The 12,948-nt window shown below is 38.9% G+C and overlaps 1 pseudogene across 1 annotated transcript; it reads left to right on the forward strand.

Annotated features, from left to right (window-relative positions):
* The first annotated feature begins 11,931 nt into the window (after positions 1–11,931).
* LOC111554777 lies at positions 11,932–12,633 on the forward strand (annotated as a pseudogene). The gene has a single exon (XR_002735335.2). The product of XR_002735335.2 is annotated as a 40S ribosomal protein S7 pseudogene (transcript).
* Positions 12,634–12,948: the final 315 nt, after the last annotated feature.

A 12,948-nucleotide genomic window follows, 5' to 3' on the forward strand; every position in this document is an offset into this window, starting at 1 on the left:
TGGGCATCAGAGGTCATCATGCCCACATTCTAACCTGGTACATTTCCCAATATGGTGAAACTGCTGGACTGACTGTATTTTCACTCCCCCACCTCCTGTTTGCTCTGATTTCAGATCCTAAACATCACTGTGAAAGCCCCAGCCTGCTGCTGAGCCAGCTGCTGCCCCACATGGAGAAGATGGGGTAAGGGTGGGGAAGGGGAATAAGGAGGTAGCTGCTTGATATCAAACAGGGAGCAGGGGAACTAGAGTGAGTGGGGGCAGATTTCAGTTAGACATTCCTACTGGGAAACAGGCTTAGCTGAGCCAGTCATACAAGAATGATGAGTGTGTGGCTTTCATACTTCTGAGTCAGCTAAAAATACAAGAGTTCTATCCATTAGTGTTGTTCTCTCACATCTGGAGTGCCCAGGGGGTCTGGCAAGGACTTGACTGGAATAAGGAGGAGGGATCCACAGATAGAAGGTCCCAGAGTCCTGACAATGGTCTTGGAATCAGAGACCCTTGGGCTACAGGAGCTCTGGCCACAAGAGCTCAGGCTGATGACTCTGAGGCACCCCATAGCAGACCTGTAACTAGAGCAGTTGTTTCCCAGGCCCACTCAACTCTTATCCCTCCTGCTTCCTCTGACACCTATCCTACCCAACCTTTTCCCAGCCCCTGTCAGTCAGTTCCCAAATTAGGAAGCCTGTTTCCTTGCTGTTCTCACAGCCCATGATAGATGCACCTGTGGGATGGGCCTAGGGCTATCTCTTGCTGTCAATTCCCCACTGGTCTCAGTGACTCGGGATGTACCCAGATGTTCTCCCATGCCATTTGTCCTAGGGTTGGAACAATCTGCCTGTGCTCCTGGGAGCTCCTTGTTCATTCTTGGATTTTGGCCCAATCTTTAGAAGATTTCATTTTCTGACCACCTTAGGAGCACAGCTTCTCCTGAAGGTGCTCTAGCCATCCCTGTCCAACTCCTCCAACTTGGGCCTGTCTCATTCCTGTTCTAAAATAGATCCCTCTGGCCATGCCCCAGCCTCTTAAACATCTCCCTCCTACTTAGCCATGCCTCCTCTGAAGGTTAGGGCCACCCAGTTATCTCTACCAGCATTGCCCTTACTCTCTTCTTTAAAATGGTCAGCGGAGGTAAAGTGAATTTTCCTCAGTCTCAGGTAAAGTGCTTTGCAGATAGATGTAGTTTTAAGACTCTTTTCCCAACTGTTTTGCTTCCCTTCAGTTCCCATATTGACATTCTGGAGCAGTCACTGAATTCAGCAAGCATGTACTGAGCAGCTAGTATAGACTGGGCTGCTTCTCTGGACTTGTGTGATCATCTGTGAAACACAACCAGGACTTCTAACTAATGATGACTTCTGAGGCCCCTTCCAGCTCTAACACAGGCATGGTGTGATATTAGATTGAATCTCAGTGGTCCTGAGTCACTGAGAACAGTGTGGAATTGACAGGAAGAGCCAGCCCTAGGCCCATCCCACAGGTAATACATCTACCATGGGCTGTGGGGAGAGCAAGGAAGCAGACTTCCTAATTTGGGAAATGACTGGCAGGGGCTGGGAAAAGGTCGAGGAGGACAGGGCCAGTATAAGAGGAAGTGGGAGGGACAAAAAATATCATTTTTATTGATAGAAAATGGCCAAGTACAGTAATTTATGTGGTTAAACACAATACCATGGTTTTCAAATTGTTTTTAATGGCAGAAACCTTTTGTCAAAGAATAACCTCCATAGGAGTCCAATGCATAAAACAGACAAAAGCAGAAATGCCCAGCTTAAAATTGGATTAGGGGCCTGATGCTCAACAATTTGGTCCCTGTTCCTGGTACTGGGCACCTCTTGCAGAATCGCTTCACAAAACTGGTTGCAAACTATGAATGTAAAGAAGACAGCATGGGCTTTGGAGTCAGAGACACCTACCTTTAGATCCCTGCTCTGTCACTAGCTACATATGCTTGGTAATTAAACTCTCTGGGCCTTTGTTTCCTTACCTATTAAATGGGATAATGATGCTTGGCACACCTCTTGTGAACATTAAATGGCATGATAAAATATGTTGATTATGCACGTAGTAAAGACTGTCTATGTATATTTATTAGAGTAAATAACAAACATTGGCCGGGTGCAGTGGCTCACACCTGTAATCCCAACACTTTGGGAGGCTGAGGCAGAAAAGTCGCTTGAACCCAGGAGTTCAAGGGTGCAGTGAGCTATGATCACACCACTGTACTTTCTTTGCAAGTGAAAGAACTTTACATCACAATTAAAAGCACTAGAGAACCAGGAGAAAACCAACCCCAAAACTAGCAGAAGGCAAGAAATAACCAAAATCAGAACTGAACTGAAGGAGATTGAGACACAAAAAAACCATTCAAAAGATCAATGAATTCAGGAGTTGATTTTTTGAAAAAAATTAATAAAATAGACTGCTAACTAGACTAATGAAGAAAAATTCCAAATAAACACAATTAGAAATGAAAAAAGGCGTCATTGATCCCACAGAATACAAATAGCTACCAAAGAATATTATGAACACCTCTATGCACATAAACTAGCAAATCTAGAAGAAAAGGATAAATTCCTGGACACATACACCCTTCCCAGACTGAGCCAGGAAGAAATTGAATTCCTGAACAGACCAATAATGAGCTCCGAAATAAAATCAGTAATAAATAGCCTAGAGAAACCTAGGAATGACAGATTCACAGCTGAATTCTCCCAGCTATACAAAGAAGAGCTGGTACCACTCCTACTGAAACTATTCCAAAAATTTTAGAAAGAGGAACTCTTCCCCAATTCTTTCTATGAGGCCAGCATCATCCTAATAACAAACCCTGTCAGAAACACAGCAAAAAATGAAAATGTTAGGCCAATATCCTTGATGAACGTTGATGCAAAAATCCTCAACAAAATACTTGCAAACTGAATCCAGCAGCACATCAAAAAGCTTATGCACCACGATCAAGTAGGCTTTATCCCTGAGATGCAAGATTGGCACAACATACACAAATCGAGAAATGTGATTCATCACATGAACAGAATTAAGGACAAAACTACATGATTATCTTAATAGATTCAGAAAAGGCTTTTGATGAAATTCAACACCCTTCCTGTTAAAAATTCTCAATAAACTAGGTATTGAAGGAACATACCTCAAAATAATAAGAGCCATCTATAACAAACCCACAGCCAACATCATACTGAATGGGCAAAATTTGGAAGCATTACCCTTGAAAAGTAGCACAGGACAAGGTTGCCCTGTCTCATCATTCCTATTCAACATATTATTGGAAGTCCTAGCCAGAGTAATCAGGCAAGAGAAAGATATAAAGGCAGCCAAATAGGAAGAGAAGAAGTCAAATTATCCCTGTTTGCAGGTGACATGATCCTATATTGAGAAAACCCACAGTCAAGACACAAAAGCTCCTTAAGCTGATAAACAACTTTAACAAAGTTTCAGGATACAAAATTAATGTACAAAAATCACTGGCATTCCTATACATGAACAAGAGCCAAGCCAAGAGCCAAGCCAAGATCCAAATGAGGAATGCAATTCCATTTACAACTGCCGCAAAAAATACCTAGGAATACAGCTAAGCAGAGAGGTGAAAGATCACTACAATAAGAACTACAAAACATTGCTCAAAAAAATCAGAGATGACAGAAACAAACGGAAAAACATTTCACACTCATGGATAAGAAGAATCCATATTGTTAAAATGCCAAATTGCTTATAGCAATGTATAGATTCAAGGCTATTCCTATTGAACTACAAATGACATTCTTCACAGAACTAGAAAAAGAACTATTTTAAAATTTATATGGAGCTAATAAAGAGCTTAAATAGTCAAAGCAATCCTAAGCAAAATTAATAAAGCTGGAGGTGGTTCCAAGATGGCCAAATAGGAACACCTCCAGTCTATAGTTCCCAGTGTGAGCAACATAGAAGATGGGGGATTTCTGCATTTCCAACTGAGGTATGGGGTTTGTCTCACTAGGGCATGTCTGACAGTGGGTGCAGGACAGTGGATGCAGCCCACTGAGTGAGACCGAAGCAGGGAGAGGCATCTCCTCACCCAGGAAGTGCAAGGGGTCAGGGAATTCCCTCTCCTAGCCAAGGGAAGCCATGACAGATAGCACCTGGAAAATCGGGTCACTCCCACCCTAATACTGCACTTTTCCAAGGGTCTTAGCAAACAGCACACCAAGAGATTATATCCCACGCCGGGCTTGGAGGGTCCCACACCCATGGAGCCTCCCTCATTGCTAGCGCAGCAGTCTGAGATCTACTAGAATAACCAATGTAGAGAAGTCCTTAAATGACCCGATGGAGCTGAAAACCATGGCACGAGAACTACATGATGAATGCACAAGCTTCAGTGACTGACTAGATCAACTGCAAGAAAGGGTATCAGTGATCAAAGATCAAATGAATGAAATTAAGCAAGAGGAGAAGTTTAGAGAAAAAAGAGTAAAAAGAAATGAACAAAGCTGCCAAGAAATATGGGACTATGTGAAAAGACCAAATATACATCTGATTGGTGTACCTGAAAGTGACAGGGTGAATGGAAGCAAGTTGGAAAACACTCTGCAGGATATTATCCAGGAGACCTTCACCAAACTAGCAAGGCAGGCCAACATTCAAATTCAGGAAACACAGAGAATGCCACAAAGATACTCCTCGAGAAGAGCAACTCCAAGACACATAATTGTCAGATTCATCAAAGTTGAAATGAAGGAAAAAATGTTAAGGACAGCCAGAGAGAAAGGTCAGGTTACCCACAAAGGGAAGCCCATCAGACTAACAGTGGATTTCCCAGCAGAAACTCTACAAGCCAGAAGAGAGTGGGGGCCAATGTTCAACATTCTTAAAGAAAAGAATTTCCAATCCAGAATTTCATATCCAGCCAAACTAAGCTTCATAAGTGAAGGAGAAATAAAATCCTTTACAGACAAGCAAATGCTGAGAGATTTTGTAACCCCTAAGCCTGCCCTACAAGAGCTCCTGAAGGAAGCAGTAAACATGGAAAGGAACAACTGGTACCAGCCACTGTAAAAACAAGCCAAAATGTAAAGACCATCGATGCTAAGAAGAAAGTGCATCAACTAATGAGCAAAATAACCAGCTAATATCATAATGACAGGATCAAGTTCACACATAACAATATTAACCTTAAATGTAAATGGGCTAAATGCTCCAATTAAAAGACACAGAGTGGCAAATTGGATAAAGAGTCGAGACCCATCAGTGTGCTGTATTCAGGAGATCCATCTCACATGCAGAGACACACATAGGCTCAAAATAAAGGGATGAAGGAAGATCTACCAGGCAAATGGAAAACAATAAAAGGCAGGGGGTGCAATCCTAGTCTCTGATAAAACAGACTTTAAACCATCAAAGATGAAAAGAGACAAAGAATGTCATTACATAATGATAAGGGATCAATTCAACAAGAAGAGCTAACTATCCTAAATATGTATGCACCTAATACAGGAGCACCCAGATTCATAAAGCAAGTCCTTGGAGACTCATAAAGAGACTTAGACTCCCACACAATAATAATGGGAGACTTTAACACCCCACTGTCAACATTAGACAGATCAACGAGACAGAAAGTTAAAAAGGATATCCAGGAATTAACCTTAGCTCTGCACCAAGTGAACCTAATTGACATCTAGAGAACTCTCCACCCCAAATCAACAGAATATACATTCTTCTCAGCACCACATCACACTTATTCCAAAATTGACCACATAGTTGGAAGTAAAACACTCCTCAGCAAATGTAAAGGAACAGAAATTATAACAAAATGTCTCTCAGACCACAGTGCAAACAAACTAGAACTCAGGTTTAAGAAACTCATTCAAAACCACTCAACTACATGGAAACTGAACAACCTGCTCCTGAATGACTACTGTGTACATAAGAAAATGAAGACAGAAATAAAGATGTTCTTTGAAACCAATGAGAACAAAGATACAACATACCGGAATCTCTGGGACACATTTAAAGCAGTGTGTAGAGAGAAATTTGTAGCACCAAATGCCCACAAGAGAAAGCAGGAAAGATCTAAAATTGACACCCTGACATCACAATTAAAAGAACTAGAGAAGCAAGAGCAAACACATTCAAAAGCTAGCAAAAGGCAAGAAATAACTAAGATCAGAGCAGAACTGAAGGAGATAGAGACACAAAAAAAACCCTTCAAAAAAATCAATGAATCCAGGAGCTGTTTTATTGCAAACATCAACAAAATTGATAGACCACTAACAAGACTAATAAAGAAAAAAAGAGAGAAGAATCAAATAGATGCAATAAAAAATGATAAAGGGGATATCATGACTGACTGCACAGAAATACAAGCTACCATCAGAGAATACTACAAACACCTCTATGCAAATCAACTAGAAAATCTAGAAGAAATGGATACATTCCTGGACACACACACCCTCCCAAGACTAAACCAGGAAGAAGTTGAATTCCTGAATAGACAAATAACAGGCTCTGAAATTGAGGCAATAATTAATAGCCTACCAACCAAAAAAAGTCCAGGACCAGACGGATTCACAGCTGAATTCTACCAGAGGCAAAAGGAGGAGCTGGTACCATTCCTTCTGAAACTATTCCAGTCAATACAAAAAGAGGGAATCCTCCCTAACTCATTTTATGGGGCCAACATCATCCTGATACCAAAGTCTGGTGGAGACACAACAAAAAAAGAGAATTTTAGATCAATATCCCTGATGAACATCAATGCAAAAACCCTCAATAAAATACTGGCAAACTGATTCCAGCAGCACATCAAAAAGCTTATCCACCATGATCAAGTGGGCTTCATCCCTGGGATGCAAGGCTGGTTCAACATATACAAATCAATAAATGTAATCCATCATATAAACAGAACCAAAGACAAAAACCACATGACTATCTTAATAGATGCAGAAAAGGCCTGTGACAAAATTCAACAGCCCTTCATTCTAAAAACTCTCAATAAATTAGGTATTGATGGAATGTATCTCAAAGTAATAAAAGGTATTTATGACAAACCCACAGCCAATATCGTACTGAATGGGCAAAAGCTGGAAGCATTCCCTTTGAAAACTGGCATAAGACAGGGATGCCCTCTTCCACCACTCCTATTCAACATAATGTTTGAAGTTCTGGCCAGGGCAATCAGGCAGTAGAAAGAAACAAAGTGTACTCAATTAGGAAAAGAAGAAGTCAAATTGTCCCTGTTTGCAGATGACATGATTGCATATTTAGAAAACCCCATCATCTCAGCCCAAAATCTCCTTAAGCTGATAAGCAACTTCAGCAAAGTCTCAGGATACAAAATCAATCTGCAAAAATCACAAGCATTCTTAAACACCAATAACAGACAAACAGTGAGCCAAATCCTGAGTGAACTCCCATTCACAATTGCTTCAAAGAGAATAAAATACCTAGGAATCCAACTTACAAGGGATGTGAAGGACCTCTTCAAGGAGAACTACAAACCACTGCTCAATGAAATAAAAGAGGACACAAACAAATGGAAGAAAATTCCATGCTCATGGATAGGAAGAATCAATATCATGAAAATGACCATACTGCCCAAGGTAATTTATAGATTCAATGCCATCCCCATCAAGCTACCAATGACTTTCTTTACAGAATTGAAAAAAAAAAGAACTTTAAAGTTCATATGGAACCAAAAAAGAGCCTGCATTGCCAAGACAATCCTAAGTCAAAAGAGCAAAGCTGGAGGCATCACGCTACCTGACTTCAAACTATACTACAAGGCTTCAATAACCAAAACAGCATGGTACTGGTACCAAAACAGATATATAGACCAATGGAACAGAACAGAGTCCTCAGAAATAATACCACACATCTACAACCATCTGATCTTTGACAAACCTGACAAAAACAAGAAATGGGGAAAGGATTCCCTGTTTAATAAATGGTGCTGGGAAAACTGGCTAGCCATATGTAGAAAGTTGAAACTGAATCCCTTCCTTACATCTTATACAAAAATTAATTCCAGATGGATTAAAGATTTAAATGTTAGACCTAAAACTATAAAAACCCTAGAAGAAAACCTAGGCAATATCATCCAGGAAATAGGTGTGGTCAAGGATGTCATGTCTAAAACACCAAAAGCAATGGCTACAAAAGCCAAAATTGACAAATGGGATCTAATTAAACTAAAGAGCTTCTGCACAGAGAAAGAGTGAAGAGGCAACCTACAGAATGGGAGAAAATTTCTGCAATCTACTCATCTGATAAAGGGCTAATATCCAGAATCTACAAAGAACTCAAACAAATTTACAAGAAATAAAACAAACAACCCCATCAAATGTGGGCAAAGGATGTGAACAGACACTTCTCAAAAGAAGACATTTATGCAGCCAACAGGCACATGAAAAAATGCTTATCATCACTGACCATCAGAGAAATGCAAATCAAAAACACAATGAGATACCATCTCACACCAGTTTGAATGGTGATCATTAAAAAGTCAGAAAACAACAGGTGCTGGAGAGGATGTGGAGAAATAGGAACACTTTTACACTGTTGGTGGGACTGTAAACTAGTTCAACCATTGTGGAAGACAGTGTGGCGATTCCTCAAGGATCTAGAACTAGAAATGCCATTTGACCTAGCCGTCTCATTACTGGGGATATACCCAAAGGATTATAAATCATGCTGCTATACAGACACATGCACACGTATGTTTATTGTGGCACTATTCACTATAGCAAAGACTTGGAACCAACCCAAATGTCCATCAATAATAGACTGGATTAAGAAAATGTGGCACATATACACCATGGAATACTATATACTATGCAGCCATAAAAAAGAAGGAGTTCATGCCCTTTGTAGGGACATGGATGCAGCTGTAAACCATCATTCTCAGCAAACTATCGCAAGGACAGAAAATCAAACACCACATGTTCTCACTCATAGGTGGAAATCAAACAATGAGAACACATGGACACAGGAATGGGAACATCACACACCAGGGCCTGTCATGGGGTGGTGGAGGGCAGGGGAGGGATAGCATTAGGATATGTACGTAATGTAAATGATGAGTTAATGGGTGCAGCACACCAGTATGGCACATGTATACATTTGTAGCAAACCTGTACATTGTGTACATGTGCCCTAGAACTTAAAATATAATAAAAAAAGAAAAAAGAAAAAAAATTAGGGTAACTAGAAAAAAAATAACAAAGCTGGAGGCATCACGCTATCTGACTTCGAACTATACTACAGGGCTGCAGTTACCAAAACAGCATGATAAATAAACAGACACATAGAATAATGGAACAAAATAGAGAGCCCAGAAACAAGGCTAGACATCTACAACCATTTGATCTTCGACCAAGCCAACAAAAACAAAAAATGGGGAAAGGACTCCCTATTCCATAAACAGTGCTGAGATAACTGGCTAGCCATATGCAGAATATTGAAACTGGATGCCTTCCTTACACCATATACAAAAATTAAATCAAGATAGATTAAAGACTTAAGTGTAAAACCCAAAACTATAAAAACACTGGAAGACAACCTAGACAATATCATTCTGGACATAGGAATGGGCAAAGATTTCATGACAAAAAGCCAAAGCAATTGCAACAAAAGCAAAATTGACAAATGGGATCTAATTAAACTTAAGAACTTCTGTATGGCATAAGAAACTATCAACAGAGTAAGCAGACGACCTACAGAATGGGAGAAAATTTTTGCAAGATATGCATCTAACCTAGGTCTAATAGCCAGCATCTACAAGGAACTAACACATATTTACAAGAACAAAACAAACAACCTCATTAAAAATTGGGCAAAGGACATGAACAGATGCTTTTCAAAGAAGACATAGATGTAACCAACAAGCATATGAGAAAAAGCTCAATATCACTGATCATTAGAGAAATGCAAATCAAAACCGCAATGAGACACCATCTCACACCAGTCAGAATGGCTATCATTAAAAAGTCAAAAAAGTAACAAATGCTGGTGAGATTGTGGAGAAAAAGGAGTGTAAATTACTAATATATAACCAAAGGAATATAAATCATTGTATTACAAAGGCACATGCACGCGTATGTCCATTGCAGCACTATTCACAATAGTAAATACATTGAGTCAACCTAAATGTCCATTAATGGCAGATTAGATAAAGAAAATGTGATAAATATACACCACGGAATACTATGCAGCCATGAAAAAGAATTAGAGCATGTCCTCTGCAGGAACATGGGTGGAGTTGGAGGCCATTATTCTTAGCAAACTAACACAGGAACAGAAAAACAAATACTGTATGTTCTCACTTATACGTGGGAGCTAAATGAAGAGAACACATGAATACATAATGGGGAATAACAGAGACTGTGGCCTGTCGGAGGGTTGAAGGTGGGAGAAGGGAGAGGATCAGGAAAAATAACTGGTGGGTACTAGGTTTAACACCTGGGTGATAAAATAATCTGTACAACAAATCCCCATGAAACAAGTTTACCTGTGTAACAAACCTGTACATGTACCCCTGAACTTAAGAGTTAAAAAAGTGAAGAAAATAAATATTAACTACAGTATAAATTATCACATATGTAGTATAAATAACATTTAATAACAATTTAATTGGTTTCAATATTTATAATAAATGTTATTAATATTACTACTACTATTATTAGTTGTGAGATCTGAGCAAGTAAAAGATTGCTTCCTCCAACCTTGTGGATAAGGCAGGACTTTATGAAGGAAGTTCCACTTAAGTTGTTTCTATTTATTCCTATCTACTTGTCAAAATCCTATTATTCCTAACCCAATTTAAATGGAGATACTCATATGCTAAAAGAATATAACTATCGACCTAGAATTCCATATCTATCAGGTATGTCTTTCAAAAATTAGGACAAATTTGTAACATTTTCAGAGAAATGAAAACAAAGTTTACTGCCAGAAGATCTTCACTAAAGGAAACTTTAAATGGTACTTTAGGCAGAAGGAAAGAAATGATCTCATATGGAAAATCTAAGATGAAAGTAAGAATGAAAAACACAGAACATAGTAACATGAACACATTTAACTACTTCTTGTAAAAAGAAATCATTTCATGGAGTTAAAAACATTAACTCCACAAAATAGCTAAATATGCAAAAATAATATTTAAATCAGGTGATAGAAATGGAGTTAAGGTGTTAGAAGATTTTTATATTGTTAGAGAGAGGGTAAGGATATTAATCTTAAACTTTGATAAGCAAAACAGGCCTGCTTATAGGGCAAAGCTACAAGAATGGCAATGGAGTATACAGTATATTTTCAAATTAATAGAGAGGGAAGTGGAAATTTGAAAAATAGTCTAAAAAAAGCAAGAAGGGACAGAAAACAAAACAAAGAACTGGGGGAATTTTTTAAAAGCATGAAATTGGATGCTAGACATTAATCCTAGTATATCAGTGATGACAGTTATAATATAAAGACTGTCAAGCTAAATTTTTTAATCAAATTAAACATTTTAAATCTGATTAGACAGAAATGGCACATTTTATTAAATTTTTCATTTCTGTTGAATGAGTTTATAGAAATGTATTTACAGAAACAGTTCTAGGAAATGTATAGTTCTAGGAAAGGTTAGCAATCAAGAAATTGAAGTAGGACAGATAAACCTCAGCACATTTATAAAATGTACTCAGCTCACTGGGAGGTGGGGGTTGCAGTGAGCCAAGATTAAAATGCACATTTTTATCCTTCTTTACAGAATTAAAGTATATCTTTCTTGATGGTACCAAAGTACTATATTGTCATTGCTAAGCAAAAGTTAAAGTTGAAGTGTTTAGGAGAAAAAAACACTCAGAAAGAAAAAAGAAAAAAATATAGAGCAGAAATCAATGGAAAATAAAACAAAGTACAATATAGGGATCAAGAAAACAAAAAACCGAGATTTTGACATGCTCTCGCGAGATTTGGGCCTCTTCCTAAGCCGGCCCTCCGCGAGTTCTCCCAGGAGAAGGCCATGTTCAGTTCGAGCGCCAAGATCGTGAAGCCCAATGGCGAGAAGCCGGACGAGTTCGAGTCCGGCATCTCCCAGGCTCTTCTGGAGCTGGAGATGAATTCGGACCTCAAGGCTCAGCTCAGGGAGCTGAATATTACGGCAGCCAAGGAAATTGAAGTTGGTGGTGGTCGGAAAGCTATCATAATCTTTGTTACTGTTCCTCAACTGAAATCTTTCCAGAAAATCCAAGTCTGGCTAGTACGCGAATTGGAGAAAAAGTTCAGTGGGAAGCATGTTGTCTTTATCGCTCAGAGGAGAATTCCGCCTAAGCCAACTCGAAAAAGCCGTACAAAAAATAAGCAGAAGCGGCCCAGGAGCCGTACTCTGACAGCTGTGCATGATGCCATCCTTGAGGACTTGGTCTTCCCAAGCAAAATTGTGGGCAAGAGAATCCGCGTGAAACTAGATGGCAGCCGGCTCATAAAGGTTCATTTGGACAAAGCACAGCAGAACAATGTGGAACACAAGGTTGAAACTTTTTCTGGTGTCTATAAGAAGCTCATGGGCAAGGATGTTAATTTTGAATTCCCAGAGTTTCAATTGTAAACAAAAGTGACTAAATAAAATATATATTCACAGTAAAAAAAAAAAAAGAAAACAAAAAACCTCCTATTTTTTAAGAAAACGAATGTTTTTGGCAAATTTCCAATGGGATGATCAAGGAAAAAGAGGAAAGACATATATAGCCAATATCAGGAATAGGATCAAAAGACAGATCCTGAGGACAATAAAAAGGCATGAAAAGAATGATAATGCCAAAAAGAAATTTTTATGTCAAATTTATGTTTATGCTGAAGTTATAATAGAAAGAATTTTTAAACTTACATATCTTACCAAAACTGACTCAAGAAGAGATAGAAAACTCGACCAGTCCTATAACCATTAAATAAATGTAATGTGTAGTCAAA

The sequence above is a fragment of the Piliocolobus tephrosceles genome, chromosome 6 (assembly GCF_002776525.5).
Source record: "Piliocolobus tephrosceles isolate RC106 chromosome 6, ASM277652v3, whole genome shotgun sequence".
NCBI classification, from domain to species: Eukaryota; Metazoa; Chordata; class Mammalia; order Primates; family Cercopithecidae; genus Piliocolobus; species Piliocolobus tephrosceles.